Source organism: Tachyglossus aculeatus, chromosome X2, assembly GCF_015852505.1.
Source record: "Tachyglossus aculeatus isolate mTacAcu1 chromosome X2, mTacAcu1.pri, whole genome shotgun sequence".
Classification (NCBI taxonomy): Eukaryota; Metazoa; Chordata; class Mammalia; order Monotremata; family Tachyglossidae; genus Tachyglossus; species Tachyglossus aculeatus.
In genome coordinates this window covers 17,903,285-17,923,775 of record NC_052100.1, presented here as the reverse complement: position 1 = coordinate 17,923,775, position 20,491 = coordinate 17,903,285, and the positions used below count along the sequence as shown (strand labels likewise).

The 20,491-nt window shown below is 42.2% G+C and overlaps 1 protein-coding gene and 1 non-coding gene across 2 annotated transcripts in view; one reads left to right on the top strand and one right to left on the bottom strand.

Moving 5' to 3' along the window:
* The window catches only part of WWOX (WW domain containing oxidoreductase), a 1,164,534-nt gene that overhangs the window by 299,637 nt on the left and 844,406 nt on the right, over window positions 1-20,491 (bottom strand). The gene's annotated exons all lie outside the window — the stretch shown is intronic.
* Window positions 5,494-5,631, top strand: LOC119949699. Its single transcript, XR_005457242.1, has one exon. It is a non-coding gene; the product is annotated as a small nucleolar RNA SNORA7 (small nucleolar RNA).

Sequence of the window (20,491 nt, the reverse complement as noted above, 5' to 3'; positions counted from 1 at the left end):
TAACTTTGGCACATATTACTTGAAAATTTTAACAACTGCATTTTGACAGGCATTTTGAGTGATATTTCATTTGGGACTGTAACTGGTATCCAGCAAAGCACCTGGGTATTTAACATATGGACAATGCAGACTGGAAACCTTTCACTGCAGCAATGACTGGGATCTGACGAGAACAGAAGCAGAAAACACTCTGGAATAAATATCATCTAAATGCCCACATTTTCTTCTGGATTTGCCTCCTGAATTAGCTGTGTTGAAGTGAATATTTTTGCTGCTTTGTGTTCACAAAAAGAAGAACAAGCTAATGTCTACAGAAATAGGCCTTCTATGTTGCATGTTGCAAATCTCCATTTTGGTAATCCAAAGAGGGAATAAGCTTAAAGGCCTGAATTTAACAAACCTAATTATCAAGGCTTAATTAGTACCAAGGGTAAAGCTTCATGGAACACCTGCAGACTTAATTTATGTCCTGACAGAGAGGAACAAGTGTTAATGGGCAGTATTTATGTTAATACCTGAACCTTAGAGAGCCAGTGGGATAAAACAGACTATACACTAGTTTAACAAGCTGCAGAACAAATATAGCCAATTTTAATGTTAACATTAGTTTGAAAAAACTTTTCAGGAAAGTTTAGATCTAGTTAAACTTAAAAATTAGAGAAACCCAATATCACAGTCCTTATACTTTCATTTAGAAATCAGTATGCCTTCAACATATAAAGTCACTAGCCATTTTCTACATTCACTCATGGCAAATACTAAGATTACTTTTTATTTTATACAAGTCAAACTGCTGATGATTCACAAACATGAATGCCTGCTTTTTCTTAGAACTACAACTTTCCTTTTAGACAAAGAAAATACATGTATGTGAATGTTTTGATAGAGTAGTACATATAAATTGGAGAGAACAGATTCTTCGTGGCTTTTAAGGCAGGATAGAGATAGGATCTTAGGGGGCAAGTGTGAAAAGGCAGGAAAGATGAGGTGGACAGAGAAGAAAAGGGGACAAGCTTCCCCTAGCCTAAAAAGGCCTTCTCTGGATCTCACTGCACCGTCCAGCTCTCACACCATTTCACTGCTGGGGCTGGATGAATTTACCTGTGGACCTGAGGCTATTAGATTTCTTGGGGCCCATGAATGCAAATCAGTTTTCCTAACTGAAAATTAAATGAATCAAGGCAATTGACACTCTACTAATCTTGCCTTTTAGTTAACATAAAGCCATCCTTTAGCTACATTTCAGTCTTAAGACCTGTAGACTATAGGTTTAATTCAAAATAACCTACTTCTTACCTTAGGGCAGCTGTACACACACACACACACACACACACACACACACACACACACCCCGCCCCCCCGCCCCAAGAAAGCATACGCTCCCTTGTATATTTTATATTTGCTAGGCCATCCTTAGTTTGAGGCTCTAGGTTGCAGCCGCTAAATCCCTAGAGTTAATCCAGTCCAGCTCCCTGCTCAAATTTTTGTTCAAATTCCTCACACTAGTTGTACACAATGCCTACCTCGTCTTCTTCTCATGCAACTCCCTTCTTGACCCACTGAAACCTGGTTTCCACCTCTTTGCTCCTCTGAGAGCACACTCTCTAAGGTTTCTAATGACTTCCTCCTCACTGAATCTAAGGGAGCCTCCTCATCCTCCTTGACCTCTTGGCTGCCTTTGATACTGTGGCCCACTCCTTTATTCCTTTTTCCTGGAAACACTATCTAACCTTGGTTTTACTGGCCCTATTCTCTCCTGGTTCTCCTCTCCCCTAGGCACTCTTTCTCAGTCTCTTTTGCTGATTCCTCTTCAAACTCACATACCTCCTAACTCTGAGTGTCCCTCAGAGCTCTGTTCTGGGGCTGCTATTTTTCTCACTTAACACTAACACCCTCATGGAACTCAACATGAGAAGCAGCATGGCCTAGAGGAAAGAACCCAGGCCCGGGAGTCAGAGATCCTGAGTTCTAATCCGGGCTCCACTTTTTGCCTGCTGTGTGATCTTGGGCAAGTTACTTCACTTCTTTGTGCTTCAGTTGCCTTATCTGTAGTTGTCTGTCTCCCCCTTCTAGACAGTGAGCCCATTGTTGGGTAGGGACCGTTTCTATATGTTGCCAACTTGGTACTTCCCAAGCGCTTAGTACAGTGCTCTGCACACAGTAAGTGCTCAATAAATATGATTGAATGAATGAATGAGTGAATGAATACCTGTTCTCTTTCGTACTTAGACTGTGAGCCCTATGTGGGACAGGGACTGGGTCTCACTTGATAATGTTGTATTTATCCCAGTGCTTTCAACAGTGCATAGTAAGCACTTAAATACCATAATAATAACTATTATTATTATTAAGGCTACAGATACAACCTCTACATGGATGACTCCCAAGTTTATCTCACTAGTATATACTGAGTACTTACTGTTTACAAAACCATCTGTACCAAGTGTTTGGGAAAGTACAATAGAATTAGAAAATATGATCCCTGCTTCTGGAGGTGCTGAAACTCTAGCAGTGGAATAAATAATACTGTAATTCCTCTTGCCTCCAAGACAACTCCAAATGGATGCTCCATAGGCCTCAATCTCAATATGTCAAAAATTGAAATCATCTTCCTACCTAAATCAACTCCCCGACCTAACTCTCCACCACAGTTGATGATAACACTATACTCCCTTTTGCCACATTCACTTTAAGGCCCTTTCCCCCATTGAAAAAAAAGGTATTTGTAAAGCACTTACTATGTGCCTAGCACTGTATTAAATACTGGAGTAGATACAGGATAATCAGGTTGGACATAGTCCCTGTCCCACATAGGACATTTTACAGATGAGGAAACTGAGCCACAGAGGAAATGAAGTGACCTGCCCAAGATCACAGGACAGGTATAGTGTATTAGACTTCTATTGTACTTTCCCAAGCACTTGGTTCAGTAGTCTGCCCATAGCAGAATTGAGAGAGGAGAGAAGAAAGGAGAGAAGAAGAGAGAGGAAGAGAGAATAAGCAGAATTGCCCTAGTGGTGATGCTTTGTTGTGCTGTGCTGTGGCCGGTCCTGGAATGTTCCTTGGAGATTTCTGGCACGGCCTGAAATGTGTCAGATAGTGGCACAGCACATCCAACAAACTGCCCAGTAAAGGCTGGTTTAAATGGGTTATTAGAGACAGGGACAACTAAGGAAGAACGGTGTGGCCTAGTGGAAATTATCAATCAATCAATTGATTAATTGTATTCTCTGAATGCTTTCTGTGTGCAGAGCACCATAATAAGCACTTGGGAGAGTACAATATAACAGAATTGGTAGAGATGTTCCCTGCCCACATTCCCTGCTTATGATCTAGAGGGGAAAATTGACATTAATATAAATGAATATATTATTAATACATACATAAGTGTTGTGTGACTGAGGGAGGGGTGAATAAAGGGAGCAAATGAATAATGATGGTATTTGTTAAGCGCTTACTATGTGCCAAGCACAGTAAGTTCGTTGTGGGCAGGGAATGTGTCTATTATATTGGGTGTTGTAGTCTCTCAAGCACTTGGTAGAATGCCCTACACCTAGTACATGCTCAATCAATACGATTGATTGATTGATTAAAGTGCAAGGTGAAACAGAAGGGAGTAGGAGAAGAGGAAATCAGGGCCTCGTCAGGGAAGGCCTCTTGGAGGAGATGTGCCTTCAATAAGACTAACTGTTTGTCACATATGAAAAGGGAGGGTGTTTCAGGCCAGAGGCAGGACATGGGTGAGAGGTTGGTGCTGAGTTAGATGAGATCGAGGTAGAGTGAGTAGGTTGGCATTAGAAGAGCGAAGTGTGTAGAGTGGGTTGTAGTAGGAGAGAAGCGAGGTGACAAGATGATTGAGTGCTTTAAAGCCAATGGCAAGGAGTTTCTGTTTGATGCAGAGGGGGATGGGCAACCACCGGAGTTTCTTGAGGAGTAGGGAAACAAGGACTGAACGATTTTATAGAAAACTGATCTGGCAGCAGAGTGAAGTATGGCCTGGAGTGAGGAGAGACAGGAGGCAGGGAGGTCAGCAAGGAGATTGATGCAATAATCAAGGCGGGATAGGATAAGTGCTTGGATTAACACCGTGGCATCATCATCATCAATCGTATTTATTGAGCGCTTACTATGTGCAGAGCACTGTACTAAGCGCTTGGGAAGTACAAATTGGCAACATATAGAGACAGTCCCTACCCAACAGTGGGCTCACAGTCTAAAAGGGGAAGACAGAGAACAAAACCAAACATACTAACAAAATAAAATAAATAGAATAGATATGTACAAGTAAAATAAATAAATAGAGTAATAAATATGTACAAACATATATACATATATACAGGATGGATGGAGTGGCAGTTTGGATGGAGAGAAAAGGGTGGATTTTAGTGATGTTATGAAGAGGATTTAGTCAGATTTTGAATATATGGGTTGAATGAGAGAGATGAGTCAAGGATAACACCAAGGTTATGGCTTGTGAGACAGGAAGGATGGTGGTGCTGTCTACAGTGACAGGAAAGTCAAGGGGAGGACAGGTTTTTGGTGGGAAGATAAGGAGTTCAGTTTTGGACGTGATAAGTTTCAGGTGTTGGTGGGACATCTAAGAAGAGATATCCTGAAGGCAGGAGGAAATGTGAGACTGCAAAGAAGGAGAGAGATCAGGGCTGGAGTTGAAGGTTAGGGAATCATCTGCCTAGAAATGGTATTGAAGTCATGAGTTTTCCAAGGGAGTGAGTGTAGATGGAAAATAGAAGGGGACCCAGAACTGAACCTTGAAGAACTCCCATAGTTAGGGGGTGGGAGGCAGAGGAGGAGCCCACAAAAGAGACTGAGAATGAGTGGCCAGAGAGATAAGAGGAGAACCAGGAGAGGACAGTGTCAGTGAAGCCAAGGTTGGATAATGTTTCCAGGAGAAAGGTGGTGGGCAGCTGAGAAGTCAAATTAGATTAGGATGGAGCATGGGCCCTTGGATTTGATAAGAAGTATAGCATTTGTGACCTTTGAAAGGGCAGTTTCTGTGAAGCAATAGGGGTGGAAGCCAGATTGGAGGGGGTCAAGGAGAGAATTGGAGGGGAGGAACTGGAGACAGCAGGTGTAGACAAGTCACTCAAGGAGTTTGGAAAGGAATGGTAGGAGGGAGATGAGGTGATAACTGGAGGGATCAAGGGGGTCAAGGGATGGCATTTTTTAAGGATAGGGGAGACACAAGCATGTTTTAAAGCAGTGAGGAAAAACAGCATGGGCCTGGGAGTCAGGAGACATGGGTTCTGACCTTGGCTCTGCTGTGAGACCTTGGGAAAGTCACGTAACTTCTCTGGGCCTCAGTTTCCTCATCTGCAAAAACAGGCCTTAAACTTTTAGCCCCAGGTGGGACAGGGACTTTACCAATTTATCTTGACTCTGCCCCAGGGCTGTAGTACCGTGCTTGTCACACAGTAAGGACTTAGCAAGTACCACAATTATTATAATTATTATTATTATTATTATTATCAGGAGCCCCTCTCAGGATTGCACCTGAAGAGTTTACAGTATGCTACCAGTCTCAGCTATGGGAGGGAGAGTCAAGCAGAGGCCCACCCATTCCATTATTAGCTTGGGCAGTGGCTAGAGAGTGGAAGGCAATCTGCTACAAGTCGAAACTCACCTGTGCTGGGCAGCAGCAGCATGGGAGAGAGTCGAGGGTGGAGACTCAAGTCTAGTGAGCTGAAAAAGGCAATGGTAAACCACTTCCATATTTTTACCAAGAAAACTCTATAGAGACACTACCAGAACAATTGCAGATGGAGGTGGGGCATTCTGGGAGAGATGTGTCCACGGAGTCGCTATGGGTCAGAGATGAGTCGACAGCATAGGACAAGACAAGATTAATATCAGGAAGGTAGGCAGTAGAGCTGGAAGTAAAAAAATTCTAACAGGAACATATGAGTAGCAATGGCAGTGAGTGGACATTGTGTCGATGGGGGAGGGTGAGAGATGGAGGAACGGATTGGGATAGGAAGACAGAGGGGAAACTCCGCAGGGAAGATGCCAAGGAAAAAGTTTGCTGGACAAATGACTAGGTGGGGAGGTGAAGAGCAGACAAGGTGGGAAGCCAGATTCCTCTGTCATCTCCCTGTAGAGGTGGTACCCAGGAATCCCAGCTCCAAGAAGTGCAGAGCCAAAGCACCTGACCAACCAGCTCAAAATCCCCTGGCTCAGACTTGGTAAGTCAGGAAGGGGAAAGAGCCCGCACACCTACAGGGAGAGAAGCAGGGATGGAGGAACCACACCACAAGCCCCGTGGCTCAGTGGAAAGAGCAAGGGCTTGGGAGTCAGAGGTCATGGGTTCAAATCCCCGCTCTGCCGCTTGACAGCTGTGTTACTTTGGGCAAGTCACTTCACTTCTCTGTGCCTCAGTGACCTCATCTGTAAAATGAGGATTAAGACTGTGAGCCCCACGAGGGACAACCTGATCACCCCAGCGCTTAGAACAGTGCTTTGCACATAGGAAGCGCTTAACAAATGCCATCATTATTATTATTATTATTTGCCCCCCCCCGCCCCTGCCCAAGAAAGACCCAACCCCAGAGGCCATTAATCAATCAATCATATTCACTGAGCACTCACTGTGTGCAGAGCACTGTACTAAGCGCTTGGGAGAATACAATGTAACAAAGTTGATAATTGTTATTATGAACTACACCTGGGAAATACATGTGGCTCTCAGAGTGGACAGTCAGTCAATCACTCAATAGCATTTACTGAGCACTTACTGTGGGCACAGTAAGCACTTAATCAGTCAATCAGTAACCATTGGCTGCCTGATTGACTGCAGAGCATCTAACTAAGCACTTGGGAGATGACAATACAACAGAGCTGGTAGACATGAATCCTACCCACAAGGAGCTTACAGTCTACAGGGGGAGACAGGAAATGAAATAAATTATAGATAGGTGAAATGGCAGAGTATAGGGATATGTACATAAGTGCTGGGGGGCTTGTGGGGTATCATTCATTCATTCATTCAATCATATTTATTGAGCACTTACTGCGTGCAGAGCTCTGTACTAAGCGCTTGGAAAAGTACAATACAGCAAATGTCAAAGGTCAAACATCAAAGCGCTTAAGGGGTGGACACCCATGTGCAGAGGTGATGCGGAAGGGAGGAAATTGGTGCAGGGCAGAGCCAGTGTGGGAATGGAGTAGGCAGTTTTCCCACCAGAATGTCCATTCTGGGACTCATTATGCTGTCATGGCATCTACTAGATCTCCTCACACCACCCCAGCCCAAAGCAGAATCCAGAAGTGTAACCTTCCTATTTAATGTGGGATATCTGGGCATGCTAAGGTAATTTTACATATGTATATTGTCCTGGGGCAAAACAGATAGAAATGTACTCTTGATTTATTCCTAGATAAAAGATAGATGAACAAAAAATGATCCTTCATGTATTTACTCTGATTTCTCAATAAATAAATGTGTTCTTACAATGTGTATGCTCCTTTATGTTCTTTTTGAACTAAAAGAATTGACTTTACCTGTAGGACTGGAAATGGCCACATCAGTCACTCTACAGACACACTCCTAAACTCGGTTTTCTGAAAATAGTTGAAAATATTGAAAGGCCCCTTAGGTTTTTTGTTTCAAAAAACGGTTACAACATTCTGCCTTACGGTACAAACCGGTACTGGAGAGTACCTAAGTGTTACTCTATTTTCAAGCATTCATAATCATGGAAGTTAGCATTTTAAGGCCAGGGCCTGGTTAAGAAAATGGAAAACATATTTGAAAGAACATTAATTTTGATATGTTAACATGGGAAGCTATAGTGGGGGTTTTTTCAGCTCTCTTTGGTTAAAATACCTCTGAAAAACCTGAAATCTGAGCACTTGTTTCCCACAATAGTTCTTTTCCATCTGAGTGAATACCGATTCACACAGCTATGCACATGCATGCGCACGCGCGCGCGCGCACACACACACACACACACACACACACACACACACACACACACACAGTCCTGTTATCAGAACATGGCCAAAGATGTTTTCTATTTTGGTTCAATTGTAAAAATAGGATTAGTTTGAACGTCCCAAATTTTTATTTTCCTCAAAGATTGAAATATATAATCAAAACCTGGCATTTTTTCCATTGTTGGACAGAATGCTTGAGCATCGATTTAGGATTTTTTTATGGTATTTATTAAGCACTTACTATGTGCCAGGCACTGTACTAAGCACTCAGGTAGATACAAGATAATTGGGTTGGAGACAGTCCCTGTCCCACACGGGGCTCACAATCTTAATCGCCATTTTACAGATGAGGGAACTGAGCACAGAGAAGTGAAGTAACTTGCACAAGGTCACACAGCAGACAAGTGGCTGATCTGGGATTAGAACCTGGGGCCTTCTTCTGATTTCCAGGCCCGTGCTCTATCACCAGGCCATGCTGCTTCAAAAAGAGTTCCAAATGATAGTTTCTGAACCAAAATGCAAGCTGGAGGAATGTGATGACAAATAATAACAATTGCCTGTCTTGAGAGTTTCAAATTTGTAAGATAACAGTATTACCATCACCCCTGTTTGGGCTCAATGAAAAAGAGAGAGTATCTAGACCATTATCAGTTTATAGCTACTGATTCAAGGAGGAGCTAATCCTACTAACAGCAATTTCTTGTTCATAGTTGATATTGCTCCTTTGACATTTTACTGAGATCTGAGGCAAACCTCACTATTGAATTGTGAATGGTTTTTTACTCATGGTGTGAACTTTTTAAACACATGCTTAGTTGAAAGGGTGCTTGACTACAAAAAACCACAGGATCAAAGCTTAGAAGAATTGCTCGTCCAACTTTACCATCTCAATGCGTGTTTGGGTGGCAGTAACTCTGCAGAGTTACTGCATCGATGAACAATAAGGAGTCCTAAGTTAATTTTAGTAAATATTTCAAGGACTGCTAGAAAACCTAAAAACTTTCAAATGAATAGTCTACACGCTGCTTGGTTAAGAAAAAAAACTTAAAGCAGCTGATAATCTGGCGTCTGTTATTTCTTATAATTGCATAAACCCATATATTTTGAAAAAAAATATCTGACAAATCTTTCAAACCTTGAAATGTGGTTTTGAAAAACGGATATTACACATTAGCATACCTAATATGCAAGTTCAATATGGAAACAATTCACCCAAACCATTTCTGTTTTCATAACACTACCGAGATAAAACACCACTCATAAGTTCTCGTAAGCAGATGGTAGTTTGGCGTAACTGGAAAACAAGGCTTTAGGCCACAACCCTGAGAAGCGTAGGTCCTGAGCACTTTGGTAAGCTTTCATTTTGGTCACATTTTGGTTTAGTTTCTGAAAAGTATGTTATTTGGATGTTTGGGTGGAACTACCTATAAGATGATACCATGGAAATGATCCCATAATTGGATAAATTCTGAGAATTACATTACAAACCCTGTCCACATTTAGTCATCAATTTCTAAAAACATCTGTTGTATGGAAAATTGAAGATTTTCTTGAGGTCTAAAGGTCAATTGCATGTTGCAAACAACATTTGGTATGCATGTGATTTCAGCTATGTCTTCCTCATTCTCATGTCTGATTTTATAGTCCTTTCAGGTGGCCTTTGATTCTCCTCAGCCTGAAAGAACTGTACAAGTGTGAGATCTAAAACTGGTCTTTGGGGCATATGAATCAATTGTTTCAAAGAGGGGTTGTTTTAAGAATTAGCATTAAGATCAAACACACATACACATGCACACCAACCAACTACATAGCCAGGAATTGAGTGCAGATGAGAGGTCAGTAGGTCTAGTTAAATATATTGTGGAATGAAAACAACCAGTAAAATATCAAGATTCCAGGACTTTATTGCCCACTTGCTCACTGATAAGAATGCCTAACTGCTTTGGATCAGTAGCTACATTTCTTTATAATTCATCCTCTCCTTGGCTGGAATAAGCTAAAGTGGATGGACTTCATTAATAATAATAATATTAATATGGTATTTTTAAGGGCTTACTATGTTCTGTACTATATTCATTTAATCGTATTTACTGAGCACTTATTGTGTGCAGAGCACTGTACTGAGCACTTGGAAAGTACAATTTGGAAGCAGATAGAGACAGTCCCTACCCAACAGTCTAAAGGGGGGAATACTATACTAAGCGCCTGGGTGGATACAAGCAAATCAGGTTGGACACAGTCCCTGTTCCACATGGGGCTCAAAGTCTCAATCCCCATTTTACAGATGAGGACACTGAGGCACAGAGAAGTTAAGTGATTTGCCCACGATCACACAGCAGACATGTGGTGGAGCTGGGATTAGAACCCATGACCTCTGACTCCCAGGTCCATGCTCTATCCCCTATACCATGCTGCTTCTTAGAGCATGGGCCTGAGAGTCAGAGAATCTGGGTTCTAATCCCAGCTTCACCACTTGCCTGCTGTGTAACCTTAGGCAAGTCACTTCACTTCTCTGTGCCTCAGTTTCCTCACATATAAAAAACAATGGGGATGAAATACCCTTAGACTGTGAGCCCCACATGGAACAGGGACTGTGTCTGGCCTGATTATCTTGTATCTACTCAAGTGTTTAGTACAGTGCTTAGCACATAGTAAGCACCTTACCACATAGTAAGCACTTAAATGCCACAATTTTTAGTTGTAGATGCTTCCAAACCTAAAATTTATATTTGAAATTGCTGAGGAGTTTCAAATGATATGGCTAATAGATTTGATGATGATGATAATTGTGGTACTTTTTAAGCACTTAGTATGGGCCAGGCACTGTTCTAAGTGCCGGGATAGATAATAATAATAATGGTATTTGTTAAGCACTTAGTATGTGCCAAGCACTGTTCTAAGCACTGGGGTAGATACAAGATAATCAGGTTGTCCCATGTGGGGCTCACAGTTTTAATCCCCATTTTACAGATGAGGTAACTGAGGACCACAGAAGTTAAGTGGCTTGCCCAAGGTCACACAGCAGACAAGTGGTACAGCCAGGATTAGAACCAACTACCTTCTGACTCCCAGGCCCGTGCTCTTTCCACTAAGCCACGCTGCTTAATCAGGTTGGACACAATCCCTGTCCTGCATGGGGATCACAGTCTTTATCACCATTTTACAGATGAGGTAACTGAAGCACAGAAAAGTGAAGTGACTTGTCCAAGGTCATACAAGAGACATGTGGCAGAGCCACGATTAGAACCCAGGTCCTTGTGATTCCCAGGTACATGCTGAAAGAATGAATGAATAATTTATAATTACCTTTATAATAAACAACATGAAAAAAAGAGAAAAATATTTTGTATGCTTGTCAAACAAAACGTTGGCATCACTGCATCAGTCGCTCCTCAAATTACGAGATGAGCATATACAAATTTCTGTCATAGAACTACATAGCTGGATAACAGAAGACTCATTACCTAAGTGGGTCTATTTGGTCTGTGAGGACCAAGGTGAAAATGAGAGAAGAGTAGGGTTCCTAACCATTAAACAGTAAAGATAGAGGGCATCTTTCCAGAGCACAGCTGTGTGAGAAGCGGTGTGGCCTAGTAGATAGAACATGGGCCTAGGAGTCAGAAGGACCAGGGTTCTAGTCCCGCCTCCACCACTTGTCAGTTGAGTGACCTTGAGCAAGTAACTTAACTCCTCTGTGCCTCAGTTACCTCATCTGTAAAATGTGGATTAAGACTATGAGCCCCGTGTGGGACTGACCGTGTCCAACCTGATTACCTTGTATCTACCCCGGCACTTAGAACAGTGACTGGCACATAGTCAGTGCTTAACAAATACCATGAAATAAAAAGCTCCCACAAGGAGTCATAATAACAATAATAATAATGATGGCATTTGTTAAGCGCTTACTATGTGCAAAGCACTGTGGAGGATACAAGGTGATCAGGTTGTCCCAAGTGGGGCTCAGTCTTCACCCCATTTTACAGATGAGGAACTGAGGCCCAGAGAAGTTAAGTGACTTGCCCAAAGTCACACAGCTGACAAGTGGCAGAGCCAGGATTTGAACCCATGACCTCTGACTCCAAAGCCCGTGCTCTTTCCACTGAGCCACACTGCTTCTCTAAGTCATGAGCCATGAGAAGCAGTGTGGTTTAGTGGAAAGAGCCTGGGCTTGGGAGTCAGAGGACATGGCTTCTAATCCCGGCTCCGCCACCTGTCAGCTGTGTGACTTTGGGCAAGTCAATTCACTTCTCCCTTCACATCCAAGCCATCAGCAAAACCTGCCAGTCTCAACTCCGCAACACTGACAAGATCCGCCCTTTCCTCTCCATCCAAACCGCTACCCTGCTCGTTCAAGCTCTCATCCTATCCCGTCTGGACTACTGCATCAGCCCCCTCTCTGATCTCCCATCCTCGTGTCTCTCCCCACTTCAATCCATACTTCACACTGCTGCCCGGAATGTCTTCGTCCAGAAACGCTCTGGGCATGTTACTCCCCTCCTCAAAAATCTCCAGTGGCTACCAATCAATCTGTGCATCAGGCAGAAACTCCTCACCCTCGGCTTCAAGGCTCTCCATCACCTCACCCCCTCCTACCTCACCTCCCTTCTCTCCTTCTACAGCCCACCCCACAACCTCTGCTCCTCTGCCACTAATCTCCTCACCATGCCTCGTTCTCGCCTATCCCGCCGTCGACCCCCGGCCCACGTCCTCCCCCTGGCCTGGAATGCCCTCCCTCTGCCCATCCGCCAAGCTAGCTCTCTTCCTCCCTTCCAGGCCCTACTGAGAGCTCACCTCCTCCAGGAGGCCTTCCCAGACTGAGCCCTCTCCTTCCTCTCCTCCTCCTCCCCCTCTCCATCCCCCCGTCTTACCTCCTTCCCTTCCCCACAGCACCTGTATATATGTATATATGTTTGTACATATTTATTACTCTATTTATTTATTTTACTTGTACATATCTATTCTATTTATTTTATTTTGTTAATATGTTTTGTTTTCTTCTCTGTCTCCCCCTTCTAGACTGTGAGCCCACTGTTGGGTAGGGACTGTCTCTATATGTTGCCAACTTGTACTTCCCAAGCACTTAGTACAGTGCTCTGCACACAGTAAGTGCTCAATAAATACGATTGATTGATTGATTGATTCTCTGGGCCTCACTTCCCTCATCTGTAAAATGGGGATCAAGACTGTGAGCCCCAAGTGGGACAACCTAATAACCTTGTATCTATCCCATGGCTTCGAACAGTGCTTGGCACATAGTAAGCGCTTAACAAATACCAACACTATTATTATTATTATACTGAACACACTGAAGTACTGATCAGACTCTACATGTAAAGACCCAGTTGAATAGACTTTTCCAGGGTGAAGAATATTGGTAACCAGACGGAAAAATAATTTAACAGAGTCAAAAAATAAAAAGTGATCTGAGCAGAACAAACAGTTTAAAAAGCACAATCTTACACATGGAGATCACCACAGCAGAAAGACCAGTCTGGCAATCAGGAGAGAGGTTGGTCTTCTTGAACCTCTGCTTCAGACCTGCCCTGTTTCATTCTTATTAATGTCTGCCTCCTGCTATAGACTGTAAGCTCATTATGAGCAGGGACCATGCCTGCTAATTCTGAGTGCTTTAGTATAGTACTCTGCACATAGTAAGTGCTGAATAAATACAATTAATTGATTGATTTGTTAAGCTCTTATTATGTGTCAAGCACTGCTCTAAGCACTGGCATAGATACAAGTTGATCAGGTCAGACACAGTCCCTTGCCCACATAGGGCTCAGAATCGAAGTTGAGTGGAGTACAGGCACTGAATCCCCATTTTACAGGTGAGGAAACTGAGGCACAAAGGAGTTAAGTGACTTGCCCAAGGTCACACAGCAGGCCACAGGCAGAGCTGGGTTTAGATTCCAGTTCCTCTGACTCGTTCCACTAGGCCGCTGGGGGGTTTCCAGCCCTTCTGAATTCCTGTGGTGTTCTCTCTCCCTCCCTCTCTGTCTCCCCGCTTCCTCTCCCCTTTATCCCCATCTGTATAGCAGTTCCCAATCAGCTATTCCCTCTTGCAGCCACAGAAACTCATGTGGATAAAAGTCGCAATGGCTTGGACATTGCAACTGTCTATGCCCTAGAACCAGGAGCCAAACTTTAGCATAGTTATAATGTATTTATTTGTATTTATGTCTGTCTCCCCCTCTAGACTGTAAGCTCATTGTGGGTAGGGAGTGTGTGTTATATTTTTGCCTTGTACTCTCCCAAGCGCTTAGTACAGTGTCCTACACACAGTAAGCACTGACTAAATACGATTGACCCGTTCAGGATCGCACCTGGAGAGTTCCTAGTACTCTACCAGTTTCGCCTATGAGAGGCAGAGTCAAGCAGCGGCATACCCACTCCATTCCTAGCTTGGGCAGGCAAGCTACTACAGGTCAAAACTCACCTAGGCTGGGCAGCAGCGGTACGGGACAGAGTCTAGGGCGGAGACTCAAGTTGAGTCTTGAATCTCAACTTGAGACTCAAGGAGGCAATGGTAAATCACTTACGTATTTTTACCAAGAAAAATCTATAGATACACTACCTAAACATTTGCAGATGGAGGTAGGGCATTCTGGGAGAGATGCATCCGTGGAGTTACTATGGGTCAGACATGACTCGACAGCATAAGACAAGACAAAAGCTGACAAGACTGACTGACAAATAAATATGGCTGATGGATTACAAAGTACAAAGCACTTGGGAGAGCACAATACAACAGTGTTGTTAGAGACAATCCCTGCTCCTTAGGAGTTTACAATCTAGCTGGGAAGACAGACATTAAATTACAGATGGGAGAAGCAGCAAACTATAAGGATATGGACATATTCCAGTGCTTAGAACAGTGCTCCAGTGCTTAGAACAGTGCTTTGCACATAGTAAGCGCTTAACAAATACCGTTATTATTATTATTATATGCTGTGGGGTTGGGATTGGGGTGAGTACCAACGTGCTTAGAGGGTACAGACCCAAGTACATCAGTGATGCAGAAAAGGGTGGAAAGATTAGAGGTTAGTCAGGGAAGTCTTCTTGGAAGAGAAATTATTTTAGCAGGACTTTGGAGATGGGGACAGTGGTGGTCTGTCAGATATGACAGGAAAGGGAGTTCCAGGCAGGAAGGAGGCACCATGAGGAAAGGGGTCAATGGCAAGAGAGATGAGATCGAGGCACAGTAAGTTGGTTGGTGTTAGAGGAGCAAAGTTTGCAGGCTGAGGTTGTAGTGGGAGAGCAGCAAAGATAGATGGGAAGGGGAAAGCTGAATGAGTGATACTTGCCTGTTGTATTACCTTGGTCAAGATACTTCACATCTCTGTGTTTCAGTTTCCTCATCTGTAAAATGGGGGTTAAATACCTGCACTTGTTTCTGCTTAGATTGTGAGTCCCATGTGGGACAGGAGCTATGTGAGCTCATTGTGGGCAGGGAGTGTGTCTGATTTGATAGAACAGTGCTTGGCACATAGTAAGCACTTAACAAATACCATCATTATTATTATTATATTGTACTTTCCTAAGTGCTTAGTACAGTGCTCTGCACACAGTATGTGCTCAACAATGATTAATAATAATAATGATAATAATTAATAATGTCCAAATTGATCACCTTGTGTCTACTCCAGTGCTTATAAAGTGCTTGACAAATGGAAAATGCCTAACAAATACCACAATTATTATCATTACTATTAGTACAGTCATATGCAAGCATGAAGATTTAACTGCCCACTCCCTATTCTTAAACAAAAGTAGTCCTAGCACTGATTCCTGGACACTCCACTAAATACACTTACCCATCCTGAAAAGTGATCCTTGATCCTTACCCTTTGTTAATATCTTTTGGACATCTTTTTATCCATTATGGAACATTCCCCCCAAACCCAAAAAAGAGCTACTTGGAGAAAATAATTATGTACCAACATTGATGCAAATGTACATTACAAAGAGCAGGCCAGACTCAAAGAGGAAACTACTTGGTTAATGACAGAAACTGAAGAAATTAGAATTCGAAGTCTTCAAAGATGATGCTGCTAACTGAAATTCCATGTTCATACTCATACCCACAGAAGGAATAAAGAGCCATTAAACAGTATTCTGCTTATTATTTGGCTACCACATTGCCTAAAAAAACCACACACATTACTGTTATCATCTTCTTCTCTCTGTACATGCCTTAAGAAAATGTGTAAACATTACATTAAGAATCATTAGTGAACTTTCAGGATCTGAAGGGCTCTCTTTGCCAATTTAATAAAGAAAGATGGTACACCACACAGACAGGATAGCTGCTAATGATGGGCAACAGCTCAATATTTTATACCATTTTTAAAAACTTTCAGTAACTGAAGGTATTCTCACATTAATTCTCAGCATCAATTATTGACAGATAATTTAATTTAAAGGCAACTAGTCAGTTACCTAGGGGTAGCACTTTAAATAATTTATACTTGCTGCATGGGTGCAATCATATTGTTATTGATTATGATCCAGTCACCCACCAATACAGCATGGCTTATGCTAGTTAATTTAAGTGATATCTTCTTTTTAACTCTTCACTTAATAGGAACTCATGTAAAATAATGCAATGAAGGGCATTTTTTGCATCCATGTTATTAATTCATGTACAGATGGCAAGGGGAAAAATAATAAAGTAATGGAAATGGAAAAAAATACAGAAATGTAAAGATAATAATGTAAAACCTGATACAGACATACCCCAAGTTATATCCAACTCACAATACAAAAATCCAGAGGTTTGTCCCACATGAAACGCTTATCTAGTTCAGGATCTGGAAACCCTACTGCCAAAGTCATGTCCAGTCATGTTTGATAAATCAGTTCTCTTCCCTCTCACTTCTCCCCTGCATTACTCAGTTCTCGGCTCTCCCCACTCCAGACTCTCCAGATGGCCAGATGCCTAGGTCCTGCCCTACCGCCTTGACTCAAGTGGAAGGGAGTTGGCTTGGCTTTACCCAGCTATCTCCCAATTCCCCATTTATTATGAGCTCTGTGGGGTACAGCTATAAGAATACATAAGGGGAAAAAAGATGAAAATCACAATATTTTAAGTATTAATAATAAAAATTATGGTACTTGCTAAGCATTTATGTGCCAAGCACTGTTCTAAGCACTGGGATAGATACAAGTTAATCAGGTTGGACACAGTCTCTTTCCTATATGGGACTCACACTCTTATCCCCATTTTACAGATGAGGTAACTGAGGCATAGAGAAGTGAGTTACCCAAGGTCACACAGCAGACATGTGGCAGATCTGGGATTAGAACCCATGTCCCTCTGAATTCCATGCCCAGGCTCTATCCACTAAGCCACTCTGCTTCTCTTGAAGTATTGAAACAATTATTCATTTATTCATTCATTCATTCATTCAATCGTATTTATTGAGTGCTTACTGTGTGCAGAGCACTGTACTAAGCACTTGGGAAGTACAAGTTGGCAACATATAGAGACGGTCCCTACCCAACAACAGGCTCACAGTCTAGAAGGGGGAGATTATCTAAAATAACAATTTTAGTTTTGAGTGGAAGAAGCATTTGTTTTTCCTGACTAGACTGTTGGCCCCTAGAAGACAGGGATAATAAAAATAATAGAGATAGAGATAAAAGAGAAGCAGCGTGACCCAGTGGAATAGACATGGGCCTGTGTGCCTCAGTTTCCTCAACTGTAAAATGGGGATTTCATGCCTGTCCCCCCTCCGAGCCCCATGTGGAACAGAGACTGAGCCAGAACTAATTAACTTGTATCTACTGCAGTGCTTAGGACAGTGGTTGACACATAGTAAGTGGTTAACAAATATAACAATAATAATAATACTGTGCCAAATACTCTTCTAAGCACTGAGGTAGATATAAATTAATCCCACATGTGGCTCACAGTCTAAGTAGGAGAGAGAAAGGGTAATGAATTCCCATTTTACAGATTAAGAAACAGGCACAGAGAAGTTAAGGGACTTTCCCCAAGGTCACACAGCAGGCAAGTGGGCAAATTGGGATTAGAACCCAGGTCCCCTAACTCCCTGGCCCTTGCTCTTTCCAATAGACCATGCTGCTCCTCATGTCTCCTCATTCTCTTGTACAATTCGAAGCATTTAGTACAGTGCACCAGTGCATCATAGGTGCTCAATAAATACTAAGTGATTCTACAGACTATAAAAACTTACTTTAAATACACTTTGTAATGAAATTATTGAATTTGGTTCTTTTCTACTTTGAGGGTGGTATGAATTGACTCTTCAGAGTTTCCTAGGGTTAATGGAGTTAAAATACACAGAAATGACCACTCCGGTCTAATTTGAAACCTTTGCTGCATCCCGCCCCTACCACTGGTTCTGGACCGGTAATGGACTGGTTCCTCAATAGTTACAGCTGAAACACACTTGCATTCATTTAGGTCAATTAAGAAACGGCAGATTAAAATGTGCCTTTGAAGAATGAGTTCTATTAAATCCTTCCTTCATACCTAGGAGAAGAAAACGCCTAGTCAAAAATCATTTCTTTGGAACCAGGAGGAGGATATCTTGCCAGGAGTTACAATGCCACAACAGGAAATACTAAAAAGCAGGGGCCAGGGTTAATCCAAAGATATGAGTACCTACCTGTTTCAGCCACAACTAGGGGGAAATCACCATTTTTGAAGTTGTTGGAAAGGGGCCAGAAACTCATAGCAAGCCCCTTTGGAAGAGAAAGAGAGTGCAGTGGAAGATGAGAGCTGGGAGTTTAAATAAAATCTTACACTTTTACATTTCATTAACCAATCAGTTAATCAACGGTATTTATATGAGCACCTACTGTGTTGGGAGAGTACAACAAAGTAAACATCATCCCTGCCCTCAAGGAGGAGACAGACTTTATCTACACTTCAGACAGGGAAGGAAAAGGATGTAAGGATGATTTGCATATAAGGGCCGTGGAGATGGGGGGTGAGAATCTAAGCTTTAGGGGATACAGATTCAAGTGCATAGGTAATGCAGAAGGGAGGGAAAGTAGGATGGGGAGAGGAGACACTAGTTAGGGAAGGCTGCCAGGAGGAAGTGTATTAACATGCACTATGAGTTGCAATGTAAAAATTATTTTAATGTTTCATTTCAGACCTCAGTTGTAGTTTAAGACAGCATGTGGACATAGTTATACTACGGCAAATAATATGTACTCTGGGTCATTTCCGGCAAGATTTAACCAGAGACAAAACAAAGAATTACTGGTAATGCGACTTGAATCTATATATTGGAAAAAAGATATCTGATATAAGAAGTTATAGTGAGTCAAGATGGTTTGGGGATTTCTAGCCCAATGTAGATGATGAAACATTACATGAACTAGTACCTTTTTCCCAGGTACAAATCAATACATTTATTTCATGGCAAAATTTGGGTATCTAAGTTTTTAGGTGAAAAAGGTGATAAGCAAAATCTGCAAACTGGCAAACATGCACTACCTCTCTTATTTCTGTCAAACCCTCCCACGCTAGCCAAATGACTGGTATGAAAGTGTTTTGGAAAGTAAAACTATTAAGCATTCAAGATGTTGTTACATCACAACACCAAGCAACCAACGGTACACATGCAAACCAACACAGATTCCCATCAAACCGAAAAATTAACAGAATTGAGACTAAGTTGGAACATGAATTTCAGGGCCCCAACATCCAGCTGTTTGCTACATTGCCTCGCAGCCATGTTTTGCCAAAGAGAATGAGGAAACCAGAACTAAAGGAAATTTATAAAGAAAAGACAACAAAATTAGGTATATTTTAATCAACAGAACCAGGTGCTATATATGCTAAAATTTTAAGGAATTGGTGGATGGTGGTGCCTAACACTTAGCTGTTATTTTTGAAAACACTTAGAAGTCCCTGAGGCACTGCAAAGGGCACATGTTGCATTATCTTGTAATAGGAGGGAAAGGAAGACTTTAGTTAACAACAGATGGGTTAGTTTACATTAATTCCTGGGAAAATACTGGAGCAAATGAGAAATAAATCAATTTGCAACACCTAAAAATAACAATAATTTTATTTTTTAAGTGTTTCCTATGTGACAGGTCCCATACTAAGCCCTGGGGCAGATACATGATAATCGGATCAGGCATCATAATGATGACATTTATTAAGCACTTACTATGTGCAAAGCACTGTTCTAAGTGCTGGATCCCTGTCCCATATGGAGCTCACAGTCTAAGAAGGAGGGGGGAAGAGGTATTGCAGCCCCATTTTGCAGATGATAAAACTGAGGCGCAGAGAAGTTAAATGACTTTCCGAAGGCCACACAGCAGACAAGTGGCAGAACCAGGATTAGAACCCAAGGCCCGAGGGTTTTGCTCTCTCTACTAGGCCATGCTGTGCTTAGAAGAATACCATATTCTTGGAAGAAACCAACTTGGCTTTGTGAAGAAATAATCACACCAGCCACATTCGAGAAGAAGCGTGGACTAGTGGATGGAGCCCAAGCCTGGGAATCAGAAGGGCTTGTCTGATCTGTGACCTTGGGCAAGTGACTTAACTCAT